This window comes from Ictidomys tridecemlineatus, assembly GCF_052094955.1.
Source record: "Ictidomys tridecemlineatus isolate mIctTri1 chromosome 1 unlocalized genomic scaffold, mIctTri1.hap1 SUPER_1_unloc_4, whole genome shotgun sequence".
In the NCBI taxonomy this organism is placed as follows: domain Eukaryota; kingdom Metazoa; phylum Chordata; class Mammalia; order Rodentia; family Sciuridae; genus Ictidomys; species Ictidomys tridecemlineatus.
In genome coordinates this window covers 460,591-482,763 of record NW_027520945.1, presented here as the reverse complement: position 1 = coordinate 482,763, position 22,173 = coordinate 460,591, and the positions used below count along the sequence as shown (strand labels likewise).

General features: G+C 51.8%; 1 protein-coding gene across 3 annotated transcripts in view; it reads right to left on the bottom strand.

Annotated features, from left to right (window-relative positions):
- LOC101965612 (regucalcin-like) overlaps positions 1-22,173 on the bottom strand; it is a 237,350-nt gene that overhangs the window by 2,458 nt on the left and 212,719 nt on the right. For all 3 annotated transcript variants that reach the window (XR_005731753.2, XR_013432230.1, XM_078035590.1), the window contains 2 exons: positions 8,025-16,130; positions 7,080-7,504 (listed from right to left, as the gene is read on the bottom strand). The gene's annotated coding sequence lies outside the window, so the exon portion shown is untranslated. The remainder of the gene's footprint in view (positions 1-7,079; positions 7,505-8,024; positions 16,131-22,173) is intronic.

The window sequence follows — 22,173 nt, the reverse complement described above, 5'->3', positions numbered from 1 at the left end:
GGGTGAGCTCCCAGAGTGCTGCTTCTGATCCTCAGAAGGCCCACAGGGGTCATTAACCACACAGGTGAGCAAGCCCCACAGACACACGGGTACCTCCAGGTATGTGAGCCCATAGGGGTCATCAGCCACACAGGTGTTTTAGCCTACAGGGGTCATCAGCCACATACGTGTGCAAGCCCCTATGGTCCTAGGGCTTTTTGGTACCTTTTTCATAGGTGTCCAGCATCACTTGAGACCTAAGTGTTGCAGACACACAGATACCACCCAGGTGTGTGGGTCCACGCACACACACAAGCCTGGAAAAATCAGTCACCCCCAACTGTCTCCTGAGTCAGGACAGGTGCTTGTGTGGCACAACCCAGGGTCAGAGACAGGCACAGGCTTCACACAGCCGCCAGGAGGATGTCTGGCACTCTGCATGACCCAAGATATCAAAAGAACATGCAGGTGCACTGTCACTTGAAGAGGCACTCCTTGGCAAGGTTCCAGGAGTCCCTATGCCCTTTCCTTCTGGTGGCACAGTGTGCCCACCACTTCTCCACCTTCCAGGACCCCCAGCTACAGCCTGGGAAGCAGAGGCTGTTAAGCTAAGCCACTGTCAAGGTGGGCCTGCCTCAGAGGCTGGGGTGGGGTGCGATCTGCAGGTGGCTGGCTTCGGAGCACAAACCCTGGCCTCTCTGCCCAGGAGACCTCTCCCCCAGAAGGGCTCACTTTACAATGCTCCTATTAAATGGGATGCTGTGCGATGCCTGCGCTCAGTGGGACTCAGTTCACAGGGCCCTTCCTGGATGGCCCCAGGAAGCCCAGCAGCCCAGGGCTCCCATACTTTGACAGCTCACATGCTCCTCAGCCCTCATCCTGTCCTGCTCCCTCAGCTCTTTGGGACTCCACTGCACTCAGGCTTAAGGGTCTATCAAGCAGGGGTGACAACTGTCTTCCGCCCTCCCCTCCTTCATCCCTCCCTCTGTGCTTCACCAAACCAACAGAGTCCTAGGTGGTGGCATGTCACTTGTCCTGTCCTGCAGAGCCAAGGTAGCAGTTGCAGGAGTTGCCCCGTGCACTCTGCATTAGAGTAGGAGAAGCAGCAGCACTTAGGACCTTGCTTCCATAGAGAGACTTCAAGGTTGAAGTCGTAGCCAGAGCCCCGCCAGGCATCCCTGAGACTTCCTCTTAGGGCCGACCATTCGGCTCCCCAGCACTCCTGGGTTCTCACCTCCCACAGGTGCTTCCCTTGGCAGCAGGACACTGGGCTCCTCTCCTACTGCAGAAGAGCACCCTCTTGCAACTGGGAGTCCACAGGGCTCATCCAGGCAGGCTCACAGGGAGCACAGTCTTGGCCCAGCAGGCCTAGAGGGGGCGCTGGGGAGGCATGGGGATTCCTGGGCAGGCAAATGGGGCGCTAGGCAGGGCTCTACCCACAGGCATCCTGTAAAGAACAGACTGCTGATCTCTGAGCTTCACTTGCTGACCCTACCCGGCCTCGCACAACTGGCCATGGCACCCAAAGGTTCACAGGCACCAGAGCCCCCTCCAGGTCTTCCTCCGCCCTCTGAGATGGTCTGGGCGTCACTCCCCCAGCCTCCTTTAGGCTCCTTCAGCGGCCTCTGCCCACGTGCCACTCTAATGAGTACAGTGGTGCCAGGGACCCTGTGCCTCTCCTGTCAACACCGCTTTCTGCCAGCAGGATTGCCAGGGTACTCCTCAAGGAGAGGATTTTGGCAGGAGGTGCTGCTCTCTTGCAGGCCCACACCAAGGGTTCCTCCGGGTGCACACAGGGTAGTGGCCTCCATGCAGCCAAGACCTAGCTCTCCCTGAGACACACGGTGGGGGCACAGAGGCCTACACGCCCTTTGCTCCCACATTCCAGGGGCCCTGGCACCAAACCAATTGTCATGTGCCCGTGAACCCATAACAGGACGCCAGGCACTCACCCTTCTCCACTTCCCTTGGTCCAGCTGTCCTACCTCCAGAATGCTCCTCCTCCATCTGCCAAATGCTAACCCTTTCCCAGGTCCTGCCTAGAATCCCAAGGCAGCCTACTTCTGCACCTGGGGCGGATGATCTCATCTGACTTATGACTTACACACTCCGACCTGCTGATGACTCCCCCGTTTGCAGATGAGCACACACCAGCTCCCAGAATAGATTTCTGCCTAACAACCTGCTTGGAAGTCTATCAGGCATCCCACATGGGCTTGCCCATGCACCCCTGCTCCCCACCTGGGATGCCTTCCGATGTCCAAACCCAGTGGGCTGAATAGCACCCCAAGTGCACTGGGACTTCGGGATAGGGCTTCTTTTGCATTTAGGGTCTCTGCAGATATAATTAGGTAATGACCTAAAGATTAAACCATCCTGGGTAAGGGTGGCCCTATGCAATCGCAGTGTGCTCACTAGAGACAGAGAAGGGGACACAGGCACAGAGGAGTAGCACCTGGAGAAGGAGGCAGAGACTGCAGTGAGCCCCAGGAGCTAGAGAGGCAGGAGGAGCCTCCCTGGAGCCTATGCAGGGATCTTAGCCTGGGACCCCTGGTCTTGGCCTCTGCCCTCCAGGGCTGGCAGAGGACAAGTTCCTGTGGTTTTCAGCTGCTGGTTTGTGGTGGTTTCCTACATCAGCCCCAGTGTTCCCCTGCATTGGCCAAGTGCTGAAAGGCCACCTTGACACTCCTGTCATCTGTAAAGTTTCCCTCTGTAGCTGGACAAGACAAGCCTAGAGTCTACACTGGAGCCTGAGAAGGTAGTTAAGCCCTGCGACCCCTGGTCTCAGCCTTCTGCCCTCCAAGCCTGGGGGAGAAGATCCCACCAGACTGGGAAAATGGTTTAAGCCCCTGTGACACTTTGTTTTTAAGTGCAGGACATTAACAGGGCCATGAAATTGCATCCAAAGTTGGCCCCTCATCCCTGCCTTCGAGATATCCTGTCCACCAGGCTCCTCCCTCCCTCCCCTCTGCTCAACTCTGCAGCTCCCTGGACCCTGGGGCTCCTCACCCCCTACTCTCTGCTCAGCTCTTTGGATCCCTGGGTTTGGGAGCCTCTTCAACCAAGTCTCCCTGGCACTACCCTCTCCCTGCATGCTCCTCCAGAGCAGGAGCCTTGTGCCAAGTCAGTGTGAGCCTGTGTCCCTTGCAGTGACTCCTCTGATGTTCTGTTGCCACCCTGCTGGCATAGTGTGGGCTCCCCCACCACAGCAGAGCTCAGTTACATGGATAGTGTCCAGTTCTCACCATCCTGGTGACACTCCTTCCTCCCTGTGGGACAGCTGGAGACAGTGTGCTGCACTCAGCCTGCTGGCCCCACATCCCACTTGGTTTTCCAGAGAAGCTGTGGTGACCCTGGGGCACCTTGGAAGCCATAATGGCCTGCGTGCTTATGATGATTCCACCAGGTGATACTCCCTGCGGGAGACCTGCTGGAGTGACTCCCTACACCCTGACACAGACCTAGGCCCAGGGGTCATATACCCTGCCCCTTCGTGGGCCAGCTGGCTCCCTCTGACCAGGAGCATGAGACCCTGCCCTCCTCTCTTTTGGTCTGTGAGTGGTGGCACTGCTTCCTCATGTCTCCTGACTAGGAGTGGCCTCCTCTGGGGCTAAGCTGAGCACCCCTTATCCCAAATCTTTCCTGATGGGGTTGTTGCCCAGGCGCCTTGTGACAGGAAAGCATCATGGGTCTGCAGAGCCTCAGGTCACATCGCCTTAGGCTGCTTCCTGGGAGAGGCACAGGGGCAAGGTGGTGTTCAGATTGTGGGTCTGCTTGGGGACAGACTTCTCCCTGAGAGGCTCAGCACTCCTCCATCACCAAATCAGGCAGCCTGGGGACCTGAGCTTCCTCCCTCCTGCACCCAGCACTCCAAGTCCCTCATGAGCCCAGGCTTGGCCTCAGGGTCCCACAGGAGAACTTTCCTCTCCCATGAGTGACAGGATTACTTCTTTTACAGGCTGCGGCCTGAACCTCCACTGGAGCCTTTCCTGAGTGACTCCTGGTCCTGCCCAGAGCTCAAAGAACCTCCTGATTTGGTCCACATAACTGGGGTTAGGATCCTGAGGGCAGGCCATCCTCAGCAGGGTCCTGGGAAGCTCCTTCCTGAATCTTCCCACCCCTGAGGACCCAAGGCCCCCTGTACCCCTCCTTCCCTCTCCCTGCTCACAGCCCCCCTGTAACCCTCTCTTCCTCTCTCTGCTCACTGGCCCCTGTATACCTCCCTCTCTCTCTGCTGACAGCCACCCTGTACCTGACCTCTCCTTGCTCAAAGCCCAATGTACCCCACCCTCCCTGCCCTGCTAATACCACCCTGTACCCCTCCCTCCCTGTCCTGTCCCTGTTCACTCCCCCCTATACCCCTCCCTACCCATCACTGATCACAGCCCCTGTACCCCTCCTCCCTGTTCCTGCTCAAGGTCCCTATACCCCTCCCTCCCATTCCCTTTTCACACACCCTGTAACTCCTCCCTCACTCTACCTCCTCAAAGCCCCTACACCACTCCTTTCCTGTCCCTGCTCACAGCCCCTGTACCCCTCTGTCCCTGTTCCTGCTCAGAGGCCCCTCTATCCCTCCCTCCACCTCCCCAATCACACCCCTCTGTACCCTCCCTCCGTCCCTCTCCCTGCTCAAGGGCCTGTACCCCTGCCTCCTGCTCCCTGCTAACAGGCCCTGAACCCCTCCCTCCCTCTCCCTGCTCACAGGTCTCTGTACTCCTCCCTCCCTGTCCCTGCTCACAGGCCCCTCTAGCCCTCCCTCACTCTCCCTGCTCACAACCCTCTGTACCCCTCCTTTCCTCTCCCTGCTCACAACCCCCTGTATCACTCCCTACCTGTCCTTCCTCACAGGTCCCTGTAGCCCTCCTTCCCTCTCCATGCTCACAGGTCCTTGTATCCATCCCTCCCTCTACCTGCTCACAGGCCATGAACCCCTTCTTCATTCTCCCTGCTCACAGCCCTTGTACCTTTCCCTCCTTCTCCCTGCTCACAGCCCCTGTACCACTCCCTCCCTCTCCCTGCACACAGGCCCTGTACCCCTCCTTCATTCTCCCTGCTCAATGCCCCTGTACCCCTCATGTCCTCTGCCTGCTCACAGCCCCCTGTACCTCTCCATCCCTCTTCCTGTTCACAGCCTCCTGTGCCCTACCTCCCTCTCCCAGCTCACAGGCCCTGTACCCCTCCCTCCCTCTACTTACTCAGAGCCTCATGTGCCCTACCCTCCCTGTCCCTGCTCCCATGCCCCTGTACCCCTCCCTTCCTGTCCCTGTTCACAGCCCCTGTACCCCTTCCTCCCTGTCCCTGCTCAGAGGTCCCTGTACTCCTCCCTTCCATTCCCTGATCCCACCATCCTGTACCCCTCCCTCCCTCTCCCTGATCATAGGCCCTATACCCCTTTCTCCCTCTCCCTGCTCACAGACCCTGTACTTCCCTTCATTTCCCTGCTCACAGGTCCCTGTACCCCTCCCTCCCTGTCCCTGCTAACAGGCCACTGTACCCCTCCATTCCTCTCCCAGCTCACAACCCTTTGACCCCTCCTTCCCTCTCCTGGCTCACAGCCCCCTGTACCCCTCCCTCCCTGTCCTTCCTCACAAGTCTCTGTAACCCTACCTCCCTCTCCCTGCTCACAGGTCCTTGTACCACTCCCTCCCTATCCCTGCGCAGAGGCCCTGAACCCCTGGTTCATTCTCCCTGCACACAGGCCCTGTAACCCTCACTCCATCTCCCTGCTCACAACCCGTGAACTTCTCCCTCCCTCTCCCTGCTCAAAGCCCCTGTACCACTCCCTCCCTGTCCTGGCTCACAGGTCCCTGTTTCCCTACCTCTGTCTCTCAACTCAAAGGTCCCTGTACCCCACTCTCCCTCTCCCTGCTCACAGCCCCCTGTATCCCTCCCTTTTTCTCCTTCTTCATAGCTCCCTGTACCCCTCCCTCCATCTCCATGCTCAAAGCCCCTGTACCCCTCACTCTCTCTCCCTGCTCACAGAACCCCTGTACCTCTCCATCCCTCTCCAAGCTCACAGGCTCTATACCCCTCCTTCATTCTCCCTGCTCAAGGGCCCTGTACCCCTCCATCCCTATCCCTGCTCACACACCCTGAACCCCTCCCTCCCTCTCCCTGCTCACAGCCCCTTTAACACTCACTCACTCTCCCTGCTCACAGCACCCTTGTATTCCTCCCTTTCTCTCCCTGCTCAAAGGCCCTGAACCCCTCCCTTCCTCTCCCTGATCACAGCTTCCTGTACCCCTCTTTCCATCTCCCTGCTCACACCCCATGTACACGTCACTCCCACTCCCTGCTCATAGCTCCCCTGTACCTCACCATCCCTCTCCTTGCTCACACCACCTGTACCACACCCTCCCTCTCCCTGCTCACAGGCCCTGTACCCCTCCTTCATTCTCCCTGCTCAAGGCCCCTGTACCCCTCACTCCCTCTCCCTACTCTCAGCCCCCCTGTACCCCTCCCACAATCTCCCTGTTCACAGGCCCTTCCCCCTCCTTCATTCTTCCTGCTCAAGGCCCCTGTTCCCCTCACAACCTCTCTCTGCTCACAGGCCCCCTGTACCCTTCCATCCCTCTCCCTGCTCACAGCCTCTGTACCTCTCACTCCCTTTCCCTGCTCACACCCCACTGAACCCCTCCTTCATTCTCCCTGCTCACAGCCTCTGAACCCCTCACTGGCTCTCCCTGCTCACAGCCCCCCTGTACCTCTCCATCCCTCTCCCTGCAAACAACCCATGTACACCTCCCTCCCTGTCCCTGCTCACACCCCCTGTACACCTCCTTCATTCTCCCTGCTAAATTCCCCTGTACCCTTCCCTCTCTTTCCCTGCTCACACCTCCCTGTACTCCTCCCTCCCTCTTGCTGCTCACAGGCCCTGTACTCCTCTTTCATTCTCCCTGCCCAAGGCCCCTGAACCCCTCACTCCCTCCCTCTACTCACAACCCCCGTATACCTCTCCATCCCTCTCTATGCTCACACCCTCCCTGTACCCCTCCCTCCCTCTCCCTGCTCACAGGCCCTGTACCCCTCCTTCATTCTCTCCACTCAATGCCCCTCACTCCATCTCCCTGCTCATAGACCCAACCTTTACCTCTCCATACCTCAGTGTGTAAAGAGCACCTGGCAGGGTCAGGTTCATGGCTGTGATGGGTGTAGGTGTCTGAGAGCCTGCTGCGCCTTCCCCATGTGAGTCCTTTGCAGCTGCCCAGGGACTGGTTGCTGGAACAGGTGGCATGCCTGGAGCTCAGGGACAGCAATGTGACAAGGTAGCAGTCTCTGCCTTCCGGGGTCTCACCCATACAGTTTCACAGAGAGACACACACAAAAAACACTCCTGCACACACATACACTTTACTTATAAATATATACACATATGGACACATAGATTCACACGCGTACTGTACAACCTGACCTGAGATAGGTGGAAAGAGACCCGCATGACACCATAAGAGAACAGCATTGGATGATCTGAGGCAGAAGAGAACTCCAGATTCTCCATGATGGGATCCAGGGAGACACTGATCACCTGGAGAGAAATCATCCACTCTCCTCTGCTGCACTGAAGGTGGCACCTGAGCTTCTGTGTGTTGTGCGCCCCCTGCTGGCCATGGGGGCCCTGCAGGAGTTTTGACACTAGGTTCACCCTTGAGGTTCCCTCACTGTGTCTCTGGCACAGTAATAGGTGGCCATGTCTTGGGTTGTCATGGAGTTCAGCTGCAGGGAGAACTGGTTCTTGGACATGTCTCTGGAGATGGACACTTGGCTCTTCAGGAATGGGTTGCTACCACCACTAGATATGAGCCCTATGTACTCCAGCCCCTTCCCTGGGGGTGACGGATCCAGCTCCAGCTATAACCACTGGTGATGGAGTAACCAAAGACAGCACAGGTGAGGAACAGGGTCTGCAAGGGCTTCACCAGGCCAGGTCCTGACTCCCTCAGGTGCACTTGGCACAGAAAACCTGGGGACAAGGACAGTCATACCCTGGCAGTCACCTGCAGTCACAACCTCCCCATGGACATAGGTCTGACACTGGGGACACTCACCTTGGAGAGCTGTTACCAGGCACAGGACAAGACCCAGCAGCCTCATCTTCTAGACCACACCTGCCTTCCCAGAGACCTCAGCCCTGTCTGAGCACAGAGCTGGGAGCTCCCACAGCCCAGAGGGCATTTGAACCCAGGGCAGGAGGAGGGATTTGTATGTGGGTGAGGGTCTTCTGATATCTGGAGAGGCTGAAGTCAGGCTGCTTAGGTCTTGTGTGCTTCTGAGATGTGTCCCTGTCTGGATCCCAAGTGGAGCTTTACCTACAAGAGTCGAACAGGTAGTTTCAAGGGTGCTGGAAGGCTGTCAGAGGAGGAGCACACCCTCTTGAGCCCAGCCCTGCCTCCTCCAAGTCCTCCCTCCCTGCACCTGGAAGGGTCTCAGAGTGACAGCAACATGCCCAGCATACAAAAGGCCCCAAGTTCACCTCCCAGGCCTAAAGAAGAAGCCCTCAGTGATGACTGAACAGAGCACAGGACTGAGGATGGGGTTCCCCACATCCAGGAAAAAAGCCCCCTTTGTTCTCAGGACAAGTTCCTCTCTTTCATCTCTGTGAGATTTTGGGGCTGCAGACTGAGCAGGAGAGGAGGGAGCAGGGTCTCAGGAGGGCAGGAGATTCCTGCTGTGTGCACACTGCCCTCCCCCACCCTCTTCCCTGCTTGTCCTCCTGACTCTCCAGCTAATGTCTGTGGATAGCAGTGGGTGGGTATCTGCCCTGAGCTCTTCCCCTCACCTGTCCTGCCCTCTGGTCTTCACCAGGAGAGGACAGGTTGGAGGTGCTGGGCCAGGTGAGAGTCTTGGGAGCAGAGGCAGCTCTCAACTGCAGCCTGAGGCTGAGAGCCCCTGAGTCCCCCAGAGCAGCAGAGCCAGGCTGACAGCAGAGAGTACAGCATCCAGGGAAGGCTGGGTGAGGGAGGAGGCCCAGTCCTTTTCCCTGTGCAGCATCACTGCAGTGAGACCTGCCTTGCCCACAGCCCAGCATTTGCAGAAAACAGTGGACCCTGTTATTAGTGACGCGGGGTCACTGAGAGGGCAGGTGTAGTTGCTGACTTCCTGATGAGGCTCAGGTATTGACCTCCTGCCTAACTGAGTGAGCACAGCACACTAATAAGACATGTAAGCTCCTCTTTTTAGGTTTAGAGTATCCACTACCAGATTTCCTGTGGAGGTTCAATGCCAGCCCTGGAGTGCTGAGAGCATCTCATTCTTGGTCCAAGGTGTTGCCTGATGTGTGCCCTCCTTAGATGGTGACAGGCACCACTCCTGTCATGGGGTCGGCTGTACTGCTGTCCTGAGCCTGTTGGTGGGCCCACCCCAGGCAGCCTTTGGGAAGAGATGAGCCCTGTACCTCTGCTGCTCAGCAGCACCTCAGTTTTCCAGGCTGTTAGAGTGGCCCAAGTATCATGGAGCCCACAGGACTGTGAGGCCCAGCTGCTCCAAAAACACCTGACCAAGGTGCTGTGAATGCACTCCTCAGGTGAAAAGAACAAGGAGCCTGTGGGACTCTTCAACCACCATTCATGAAAGAATTATTTATTTTATGGATGACACCGGGGGTGGGGAGAGAATGAGAAGACATAATACCTGCTCAACCAGGTGTTTCTGAGACCTTAGAAATTCAACTGGTCATGAAGCCACCTGTATGTATTTCCCTGACCACATGGGGACATGCAGGAGCAGATGCATGCATTTCCAGAACTGTGCACCCTGCCCAGCTGAGCCTAAAAACAGCAGGCAGCCTGAGCAGAGTAGGGACAGACACACAGGTCACAACCTGAGTCCAAGGTAAAGGGCAGATGGCTTTACCAGAGGAGCATATGAATGATTAAGGACAGCCAATGCCACACTAACTGAATTAGGTAGGGTTAGTTTTATACATGCAGATGTTATACACTAGGACAGGCCAAATGGGGATGCTGTAACAGATCAGAGTTTACCTACTGTAGAAAGGCAAGCTTGGGGATCAGGTAATACATCAGATATTATCCACAGGGGACAGGGCCAGTGTGTAGATGGTTTATGAGGCCAGATAGTATCTACTGTGGAAGGGACCAGCGTGGGGAAGGAGTAAGTATTCAGATTATATCCACTGGTACAAGCCAGCATGGGAATGGGATAACAGGTCAGATGTCATCTACTGGGGACTAACCAGCACAGGGATGGAGGGACAGGTCAGATATTATCCACTGGGGACAAAGCAGCATGGTAATAAAGTAACAGGTAGATATTATCCACTGGGGACACCAAGTGTCAGATGGTGTGACAGCTCTAATATCAAGCCCTGTGCACAGGTTTAGCATGCAGAGGCAGCAATATGTTATATATTATCCACTTGAGATAGAGTGAGCATTGGGTGGGTAACAGGTCACACAGAATCAACTGGGGTCAGGGAGAGCATGCAGATAGAGGAACCTGTCAGATGTTTTCCCCTGGGGTCTGGGCCAAAATGGGGATGGAGGAACAGGTCAGATATCATCCCCTGGGGACAGGTTCAACATGGGGATGGAGTAACTTGCAGGGATTGGGCAGTTGTCTAGGAATCCCCTGAACCATCCTAGCGGTGCCCAGGTGGTTATGCCCATGTCCAGGGAAGGTCTGTGGGCATCTTCCAGGGCTGACATCTCCTGGGCCCAAGATCTCATGGGAAAAACAAGGTCTTGAAGGATTTTCCAAAAGAGAAGCAACACTGGCTCTTCATGAATAAGACGAAATGGTCACCTTTCCAGCAGAAGCACTGACAGGCTGCACCCTACAGGGGTAGTGTAGATGAAGAAAGCTTTGAGTCTGTGCACAGTGGGTCTTCAGCCAGGAAGACAGTAAAATGACAGCATTTGCTGGGAAACAGGTGGAACTGGGACCATCAAGCTGATGAAGGAGGCCAGACGCAGAAGCCAAGGGCCAATTTTCTCTCCCAATTGAGGAAGCTGGAGAGAGTGAGAGGAGAGGAGGGTGATGTGGAGAGAAGAAGATCAGTGGTTCCAGGAAGGGCCTGCGGGTAGGCAGAGGGGTAAAGGGAGGAGAGCAGAAGGGAACTCATCACCTATGCTGTGAGCTGATATGAAGGAGCACAGTGAACTTCACCTTCATGAACATCCATGAACTTCCAACTCAGACATATATAACACATAGAAGGAAGACCAGCAGAGCCGAGGAGGGGAGCAGGGAGGGAGAAGGGCAGGAAGGGAAAGGGCTGCCCACAGAAATGGGGTTCCTGATCCAGGTCTGAATCACTATGGAAACCAAATCCAGTGCTCTGTTTCCCTACAATGCACCTACAGTTATAAATACCAAAGGAGAGAGTCAGAGGACACAGCCACAGCTGTGGGCCAGCAGCCCTGCTTCTGCTTTATGGGCCAGAGGCCATGGTGAGGGCCTGGGCCTCTTCAAAGTGCTGAGGATAACCAGGAAGGAGGATGACCAGGAAGGAGGCAGACTCTTCTCAACATGGACAAATGATAGAATTAATTGCTGGCTCTGCCTTGGTGGACACATTACCCTCAGTGTTTGTGACATTGTTATGGATGGGGCCATGTGTGCCCTACATGTAGCCCTCCAGTTGAGTATAGAAGCAGGTGGGTCCTGTTAACTTACCTGGCAGTTGTACAAATAGCAACTACAAAATTGATCAGAAGGATTGATTAGGAGGAAGACTGTGGGCACAGGGCCAAGGAGAGAACCTGACTCTAACTCTAATGGTCCCTGGAGTATGGAGTTCCTTAGACTATGTCCTGATTGCCCTGGTGAGGTCTTCCACAGCAGAGAGCTCTTGGCTCTGCTGGTCATGATGGTGGCTGTTTTCTAGGCCAGAGTCCAGCAGGGCAGCAATGGAGGACATCTGAGTCACCCTCTCAGCAGCTTCTGGCACTGTCTCATCATACTCACTCCCTGGATTTCAATCAGGTTTCCCCTCGGTACCTCCCAAGTCTGCGGTGGACAATTCAGGTGCAGGGCCACCTGATGTCTCAGGCAGAATGTGGGCAGTCAGGCTCCTTTTCTCAGGTGCCAGATCTGGGGTGGGCAGACCTCGTCAAGGACAGACCTTACTGAGTGGACTGGTCAGAAGGCCCCCTGCCATTCATTAGTGCTCAGCTGCTGTGGTGACCCAGCCTGGCTGCCTGTCACCCTGAAAAAACCTCACCTGATACTCAGTCGTACACCTTTCATTTACAAGCAGCAAAAGTGCCAGAGGACCAGTGCTGAGTCTCAGGGAATCCTTGGGAGCCAGGAGGATCATGAGCCTGAGTTTCTCCCGGTATCCAGGGCACCAACCTCGGAATATTGTGGTGCTTTCTCTACAGAGAATCCCAAGGGTGTTACTAATCAGGGAATACCACTGAAATCCTCTGAGTTAATGGAAAAGACTCACCAGCGCTCTTTGAGCTTGGTAACCACAGAGCAGTCACTTCAGCCTCAAGAATGATGCTCTGCATGTCCTCCATGTTAAAATGCTCCTGTGTCAAACTAGGCAGTGCAGGGACCCCGTCTAATCAGAGTTGGAGAGTGAAAATCTTTGTCCCTCCTGAGCTGAGAATAACTGTTTTCAAGATATCTCACTTCATAATGGTGGTGGCCTTGGGTTTGTCACATGTAGCCTGTACAAGGTTGAGGTCAGGCACGTGCCTCTAGCTTCTCCAGTACTTTAAACATGATGGGGAACTTCAGTTTGTCAAATTACTTCCCTGCCTTTGTTGATGTGATGGTGTGACTCTTGTTCTCACTTCTATTCATGTGGTGAATCACATATGGATATGACATTATTGATCTGTATGTTGAGTCAACCTCCCAACCCTGTGGAGAAATCCACTGATCATGGTCCCCACCTTCTCATGTGTCCTTGAGTGCAGTGAGTCAATATTTTACTAAGGAATCTTGCATCTCTGTTCACCAATGATGTTGGTCTGAAGTCTTCTTTACTGGATGTGTCTATATATGGTTTTGGTATCCGGGTATTACTGGCTTTACAGATAATTTTTTTCAATGCTTCCTGCTTTTTCATTTCATGGAACAATTTTAAGAGGTTGGCCTCATCTCTTTGTTAAAATTCTCTTATAATCAACTACTAGTCATTCTGCTTCTGGGCTCTTCTCTTGTGGAAGGTCTTTAATGGCTGTTCAGCTTTATGTCTTGATATTTTTCTGTTTTTCATTCGTAGATTCTTGTGCTTCAATTTGTCTGGATCACATGCGTTTAGAATTTTTCAATCTCTTTATGATTTTCTAGTTTAGGAAAGGATATTTTTTAAAATAGTTTCTAATCTTCTGGATTTCAGTAGCAATACCTTCTGCTTTATCTCTAATTTTGTTGGATGGGTCTTCTGCTTTTTGTTTTCTTCAGTTTGTAAGCGGCTTTTCAATCTTCTTTATGTTTTCTAGGAAACATCTCTTTCTTCATTTGAAAGTTTGTATTATGTTCATAGTCAATAGAACCTTTAGCCAGAGCAATTAGGCAAGAAAAAGAAATTAGTTTGTTATAGAGGAAAGAAAGAAATCTCAATATGCTGCTTGCTGGTGATGTGATCCAATATTTAGAAAAGCCAAAATCTCCATCAGAAGGCTTCTAGATCTGATAAACAACTTTGGCAGTAGAGCTAAATACATCATGCATAGATAAATAAACCACTTTCATATATTTCCAAAATGAGTCATCTGGGAAGGAAATAAAAAAAAATGGTCCCATTCTAAATGACCTTAAAAAGAACTTGGAAAAAATTCAACTGGGGAGGTTAAAGATCTGTACAATGGAAATAGTCAATAACTCAGAGAGATCTTGAAAGAGATCTTAGAGATGGGAGACCTACCATGTTCTGCTATCATCAGAATTAATACTATCAAATGGCCAAACTACCTCAAATTTCACACAGATTCAATGAAACTCCCAACAAATACCAACAACCTTCTTAGAAGAACCAGAATAGTTTCCTAGTATTTGTGTGGAGAAATTACAAATACACAGTAGGCAAAGTGATTAAGCAGGAAGAGTGAACCTGGAGATATGACAAAATCTGACCTTAAATTATTTGACAGAGCTGTAGTAACTAAACCTGCATGGAACTGGCACCAAAGCAGACATGGAGACCAAGGGGACAGAGTAGAATGTACAGAGACAAACCCACATAAGTGCACTGATCTGGCACTTAACAGAGTTTCCAAAACAGTGCTGGGAAAATTTAATATCAATATGTAAAAGAATATAATAGGTCACTATCTCTCACCCTGTAAAATATCAACTCAAAATTGATCAGAAATCGACTAATTATATTGTACAATCTGCAAAAGCTAGAATCAAATATTGCACCAACCCTCCTCTGTACAGACACAGACACCAACTTCCTTAGCCAGGTAACTAAAGTGCAAGGGTCAAAATCAGGAATCAGTAAGTAGGACAGTATCAAATTAAAACCTTTAGCGCAGCAATGAAATCCAGCCAAAGTGTGAGGAGAGAGCCTTGGGGATTGGGACATCATTGTCACCTGCTCCCCAGATAGGGCACTAAATATCCAGAATATATAGAGAACTCCAAACACTTAATTACCAGACCAAATAACCCAATAAATACATGAGAAAGAGCTAAACAGACATTTCTCAAGAGAGAAAATCTAAGTCGCCACAAAATATAGAAAAACATCCTCAATAGTCCTAGAAATCAGGAAATGCAAATTGAAACAGCATTGAGAATTCATCTCAGTCCAATCAGAGGGCAACCATCAAGAACACAGATAAAAAAAAAGTGTCAGCAAAGATGTGGGAAAGAGGTATATAGATGTTGGTGGGACTTCAAATTAGTGCTGCCATTGTAGAAAGCAGAATAGACACTTCATGAAAGACCAGGAATGGAGCCACGATGTGACCCAGCTACCACTCCTCAGTATTTATCCAAAAGACCCCAGATCAGCATAGCACAGCTATCTAGCCACATCAATGTTTACACCAGTGGGCCTGAAAACAGCCATATTACATAACTTTCCCAGGTGTCCATCAACAGATGATTGGATTAAAGGGAAGGTGGTGTATATAAAGAACAGTGTTTCACTCAGCCACAGGGAAGAGTGGAAATATGGCATTTCCTGTTTAATGGATGGAACTGGAGAATATCAACTTTATTAAGCCAGATTCAGAGGGAGAAATGTCAAGTGTTTAATCTCAAATGTGAATTGCAGATCACAAAAGGTAGAAAGTACCAGGAAGAATCCCCTGGAAACAGAAGAGGGAGCAGGAGGAGAGGAATGGGATCAAGGCTGAGGTAGGGGAACAGAAATGGAACACGCAGTGGAATGACACTGACAAAGCATTCCTGTGTCCTGTGTGAGGATGGCACAGTGGATGTCCCCTTTACGTGCTGTAAGAGGCACTAATGAAACCAAATTATAGAAAAGATCTGTCGAGAAAAGAAAGGGAAAATGCGTCAGGAGGGAGAGGTAAAGAGAAAGGGAGGGAAAGGGAGATGGCAGGGGACTGAAATGGAGAAATTATATCCCAATATTGTGTAGTTGTGCTCAATTGAAATGCAATATTATTTATAATTATGATGCGCTAATTTAAAAAGTATTAATTTGAAAAACAAATTATTCTCTTCAGAGATGAAACAGATTAGTAGCAACAATATGTCCAGAGAGGTCTCCTAGAAAGCTGGTACATAAAGAAGAGAGACCTCTAGTTGGAGGAATTCTGCCCCCACCCTCTCTGCACCTGCTCCTGGCAGTGACCCTGAGCTCCCTATGTGCTGAGCGCCCTCTGGTGGTCCTGGGTGTCCTGCAGGGAGTTTTGTGTCTTGGCTCACACTGAGGTCCCCTCACTGTGTCTCTAAAACTGTAACAGGTGGCCTTGTCCTCGGTTCTCAGACTGCTCATTTGCAGGTAAAGGGTGTTCTTGGAGTCGTCTCTGGAGATGGTGAATTGGTCTTTTAAAGATGAAGCGTATTCTGTGGTGTAACTATTAGCTTTGTTTTTATATGAACAACCCAATCCAGCCCTTTCCCTGGGGCCTGGCGGAACCAGTACACGTAATAGTCACTGAAAGTGAATCCAGAGGCTGCACAGGAGAGTCGTAGGGAACCCCCAGGCTGCACCAGGCCTCCCGCAGACTCCACCAGCTGCACCTCACACTGGACACCTGCAAACACAGAGGCAGCCTGGTCAGGACACTGGCACTCATCCACTCTTTCTCTCCCTCCTTTCCACTCACACACTCAGGAACTCTGGTTCTCCATTCATTACCTTTGAAAACAGCCACCAGAAAAACCCAGCTGAGCACACTCTCTATGGTGAGCAGCTGTGGCCAGTCCTGATCACTGAGTGGGCTGAGCTGGAATCCAGGGCTGGGCTCCTGTTCAGAGCTGCAGGGTCAGGTGGGCTGGTTTTCATGAGCAGAAGGAGGCCCTATTTGCATGTGCTCCTCTTATATAGCAGCTCTAAGTGGAGGTCCAGGAAGAGCAGCACTGAGAGCAGATCAGAGAGTCATGGGGCAGCATGGAGGACAGAGGAGCATTCAGGAAGTTCAATTGCTTCTACTGTGATCTTATTGTACATAATTTTAATTTATTTAATATAAACACAAAATCATATGATGGAGGTGTCAATGTTAACACCCTGGTGCAAATGTAAAATCATACACAGAAGAATGAGTGCTGGTTCACTGTCCAACAGCTCATATCTGGGATGAGTGGTCCTATGTTTGGTTTTCCACTTTCCCCATGGACATGACTGCTGCCCTGACCCTCCTCCAGCTCCCATGTGCACACACCTGTGAGCTTCTCAGAACCGTTCTGCATTGGAAATGTGCTCTGTGTCTTCTCCCCTCTGCTACCACCTGCTCTCCAGGGAGGCGTCCAGCTGAGGGCCCCAGAGGCTCCCTGCAGTGGGAAGGCTGTGCCTCCCTGTGAGGTCCTCCTTCATCTCAGGAGCATCCAGTTGGCACAGAGCCCTAAGGTACACATGCTGCTGCCACCTGTAGTCAGCACAGGGCCCTAGTGTGGGCATGGAGAAACCCAGGCTCTGTCCTCATTTTCACTTGTCATGAGCTGTGTCCACAGGGAGCCATATATGTCCAACTTTTGTGAGGGACCTGGAAGAAGGACCAGCCAGTGTCCCCATGGGCTTGGTCTACTTAATCTGTCATCTGTGATCCAGGCCTCCTGTCCTCCTCCTGTGCACAAAGACCTGGGGGAGGCAGGGACTCTCTGTGTGTATGAAGTGTTTTGGAATCCTCCTGAAATCACAGCCAAATGTCCTCAGTACTGCTTCCATGTCTCTCTTTACATGTCCACATGGTCCCAGCATTTAGAGGACAAATGAAACCCTGGTCTTGATTACCTGGTTTCCCCCAGGGCTGATAAAACCTTCCTGGCACATGAGCCCCAGTGGAATCCCAGCCCCACCCAGGGGTCCAGCCGTGTCTCCTCTCTTGGCCTCCTGCCTCCTGCCATGTGGTGCTGCAGCCTCAGGAGCCCTGGTCAGGAGCAGTACCTGGGTGTTTGCACCCAGGTCTCCAGGAACTGCTGCAGCACAGCTCTCTCCTTGTGAACCCTCAGGAGCTGCTCAGAGCAGCACAGACTGGACTCAGCCACACTGGTGCTGGGGCCTGTGGTAGACATAGTGAGCATCTAAAGGTGTTGACATAGCCCTGGGACTAGGTAAATGGTTGGTTTGTATGAGCTCTGATCTGAGAGCTGAAATAGTCACCAAGGAGCCAACCTGGCAGCATCCATGGTGCTCACTCTGCAGGTACAAAGGGTGCCATAGTGTGGAGGTTGGTCCTCCTCCACCTGCAATTCAGGGGATGCCCTGGGTAGGCCTTAGCTGAGGAAAAGCTCTGCCCTAAGTGTGACCCCTACAGTCTCTATATGCCATGCTAGTGGAGCCTGGGAGCATAACCTTTAAGGCCCCAAGAGTGTTGGTCTGCCAGCTGCAGGACCAGTGTGGAGAGTAGCAGTCATGTAGCCCATGCTATGCAGTGTGACCTGAGGCCAGCAGAGACATGGCATGGGACAGCCTGAGGCTTGGGGACAGAATCTCTGGCCAGTGTGCACATCAGGTAGGAAGTGGAGTTCATGAGGCCTGTCTTCAACTAAAGTTCCATGAGTTTTGAGGACCTTTTCTTTATCCCCATGTTGTCCTTTAAAGGAGAAGTGGAAAATATGCTGTCCCCAGGGAAAGAATAAAGTTATTCAACAAGAATGGAATCCTGTCCATGCTGGCCCTGGGCATGGCCATGGAGCACATGGACCTAGCTGAAATGGGTCAGGCAGAGGAAGACCATCACTACACCATCCCTCATGTGGGGAAGCTAGTGCATCGGGTCCTGAAAAGAGAGAGGACAGTGGCCCCTGGAGATGGGAAGATACAGGGAGGGCGAGGGTGAGGGTGGGTGGTGAGGGCCATGTGCAGAGAGGGCCTTGTCCTGGGGCTCTGCAGCTCACAGGGCACCTGTGGCCCACAGCCAGGCTGTGCTTCACAGTGACTGGAGCAGAGCAGCTGGTGGGCTCCCCACACCCAGGAGACAGGGGTTGGACACCTAGGTATGCACAGCCTGGGATCCCTCATGGGAATGACACATGCATGACATTTGTCAGGGTGCTGTTCTCTGCCTCACTAGAACTAGGTTTCAATGTAACTATGAAAATACCCCTGGAATCATCAGTTATATGTCTGATGGAGAAATATGCTGCCATTCTTAGTGATTTTGGGGATCAAACATCATCACATGAGATGTTGTTTGATCCCCAACAAAATACAACACATAGTTGCTTATTCAGACCCTTCAAAATGTATTAAAATGTCAAGTTCCTAAATCTAATTTATTTGAGTACATCCAAATATTATACTCATAAAATCAGGCATAAACAGGGTGAAGTGGTGCACACTTATATTCCCTAGGACTCGGGAGGCTGAGAAGATGATTCTAGATTCAAAGCCAGCCTCAGCAACAGCAAGACACTAAGCAACTCAGTGAGACTCTCTCTCTAAATAAAATACAAAATATGGCTGGGGATATGGCTCAGTAGTCGAGTGTCTCTGAATTTACTACCTGGCACCATGCCCCAGAATAAAGGAGGTTTAAACAATCAAATACAGACTGTGTGCAAGTGATGGGCATAATGTTTAGGGAAAGAGATTCCAGCATCCACCTAGACTCTGAAAGAAGCTGATTTAGGCCCCCAGAGCAAGTCATCAAGGCTCAGAACTTAAGGTGTACATTCAAAATATATTAAGCATCACAAGTATTTGAATCTAGAGTGAAAAAAAGATTATATTATTTCTGAAAATATAATAAAAAAATAAGAAGTTTGATTAGACAGAATGCTGGAAGCATTCTGAGTTTCATAGAGAAACCACACTATATAAAGGTATCTAGAAAACTTCTTGACCTTCTTCTGAGATGTGAATCTGGTGGTCCTGAGCTTCCCCTGATGATCCTAAGTGCCTCTGCTGGTCCTCAGTTTTTTTTGCTGATCCTGAGATCCCTCCTGACTTTAAGGAGCCCTGGTGGTCCTGAGCCGCAGCTGGACCTGAGCTTCACCTCATTGTTTCTGAGTTGCCTGTCTATAATTAATTTCCTTTTGATTCTGAGAACCCCTGATGGTCCTCAGCTCCTCCTGCTGGTTTTTAGCTCCCTGTTGGTCCTCAGGTACCAACTGGTCCTCAGTGTCCCCTGCAGGCAGGTGAATGACTGGGCTCCCTTACATGTATCTCCCACTAGAATACACAGCCATGTGCTCAGGTTTTACTCTGTTGAGTGCTAATAAAACCCAGCTCTTGGAATTGTTCTGTTGATGCTGACACTCTAACAGTGCAGGTGCCAATGGCTAAAGCCACAATAGGACAAGGACACCTGAAAAAAAGGACCAGCTTATGCTCAGGTCCATCAGAGAGCACTGAAGATCAGTAGGGGACTCAGGCCCAGTGTGTGATGATATCTGCTTCCACCACTATCTATCCTTCTAACCCACTCTAGGCCCTTCCCTGGAGCTTGTTGGATCCAGCTTATGCCAAAGGTGGGTACAGAGAATCCAGAGACAGAACAGGTGAGTGACAGGGTTTATGAGGGCTTCACCAGGACAGGTCCTGTCTCTAGAACCTGCACCTGGAACAGGACACTTGGGACAAGAAGCATCACCTTCTGTCAATTACACAAGAAAGTTTATGACCAATTCTCTCTTCTGAAACTGTTGAGTAATAAAACAGAAAGCTGTCACTAGGAAGAGAAGAGTCAGGACCTCCATGCTACAATGAAGGCCCTGTGAAAATAAGATGAGGGATGCTCAGCCATGCTGTGCTCTCCTGAGACACAGGGATGAGTTTCATGGGAAAGGCCTAGGATATAAGTGGGCAACAGAGGGCATGGCCACCTTCCTTCCCAGGGAGTGTTTGCATTCTGTGTCTCAGAGGCACTGGGAGGGAAACTTAAATGATCCTTCCTGATTTCTGCCAATCCTCTTCCTGCCAGCCATCCAGGAAAGGGGAGGCCCAGCATTCAGGAATTGGCAGCACCACTCATAGTGGGTGATTCCTACAGGAAGTGCACAGCCTTGCAGAAGGAAAAGACAGTGCCTTTGCTCTGAGAAGACACAAAGGGGAGGGTTTGGGATGGAGCAGGGCAGCGGGTGCAATGGCCCTGCTGCCAAAGGGGAGGTGTATTCTGAAGACAGCCTGTGCCCACTCATGCTGCTGTCATCCTCCTCCCATGAATATCTTCCTGAACCTTGACTTAACCCTCAGCTGTGGAGCTGCTAGACCACCCAGACCTTGCTCTCTCCAAGTCTCACAGCAACTGGGTTTGGAAAGTGTCTCTGGTCTTTGAGGGTCAGTGTCAGCCTTGCCTAGGTAAACTCAAATTAGGGCTCAGTGTGGTCCTCTGTGAACACTGAAGGGTCAGTACTGGGTGGATCATGGTCTTTTGGGAAGTTTGAGATTCCTCTTCGGCCCTGCCCTGTAGGCTCATGCCCTCATATTGCATCAGGCCTCTGGTGTCTACACAGGAGAATCACTTCCAATTCACTAGCCAGCCTATGTCAATCATAACTGAGAAGAGACACAGGAGAAGGGCCTTGAGGACAAGTACCAAGCCTGCAGGCCTGTAGTGCTGCTGATGACCCTGTCCTCTAGCCACATGCCCAGAGCTGGGGACTGCATTGATCCCAGAGGACAAACCAGCATATCTACCTGTCATCACCTCAACACTATGTCATGTGCTTCCTTTCAGGAATTCAAAGCATGGTAAAGACCAAAGGTGAGGAAATGTAAGTGGTGTTTTCTGTTTTCTCTCTGCTTTCCCAGGGTGTGTGTCAACAGATCTAGAAATACAGGTTGTGATTTTTTTCCTGTAAACTTGAGCAAACACAGAGAGGAATTGTGAACGTGGTGAAATGCTTCCCATCAACTTGTGAGGAAAATCCATTTGAGGAGGTGTTAAATGACAGCAGCAGGATAAGCTGGGGGCAGGTGGTGGATAAGCCTCAGCTAAGTCCTCAATGATATGGAGCAGGACAACTATTCCCCTGCAGGGCCACGGTGTTCCTGAGAACTAGAATGCTCATTGCAACACTGAGCAGCAGGACAGCAGAGGCTTCTGGGAGCTCAAGTGTCCTGGGCAGGTTCCTCCACAGGTGGTCATTACCCCAGCTGCTGACCTGTGCACACAGGTGTTCATGATGGGTGAGAGTCCACCTGGGAGCCCTCAGAGTGCAGAGTCTGCTGGGGACAAACCCTGCACCAAGGAACTGGGTGTGTCTGTGGAGGGGAAGAAGAATCTGCATCCCCAGCTGTGCTGCCAGCTTGGACTGCAGCAGCAGCTCACTGATGAGGGTTCCTCATGGTGGCACTGCTGCTGCTCTAGAGGTGCCTCCTGAGTATAGCCTCCGCTACCTCCACACACTTAGGGAGGCTCTCCTCTTTTTCTCTGTCCTCACAGTGTTTCGGTCCTCCTGGGCTACTTCTCCTTGATCCCTGGCTTCCTGGACAAGGGGTGGATTTCCTACCATAGCACATTCTCCCTCACTTCTGCCAGTCCTGAGGATCCTCCTGTGCAAGGATCCTGTCACCTAAGTCACAGACACTTCCTCTAGGTGTCAGGTGACTCACTTGCAGAACATGCTGAAGACACTAAGCCAGGATCACTCTGCTGTGTTGGGGACCTGCATGCAGGGCAGCTCTGCTTT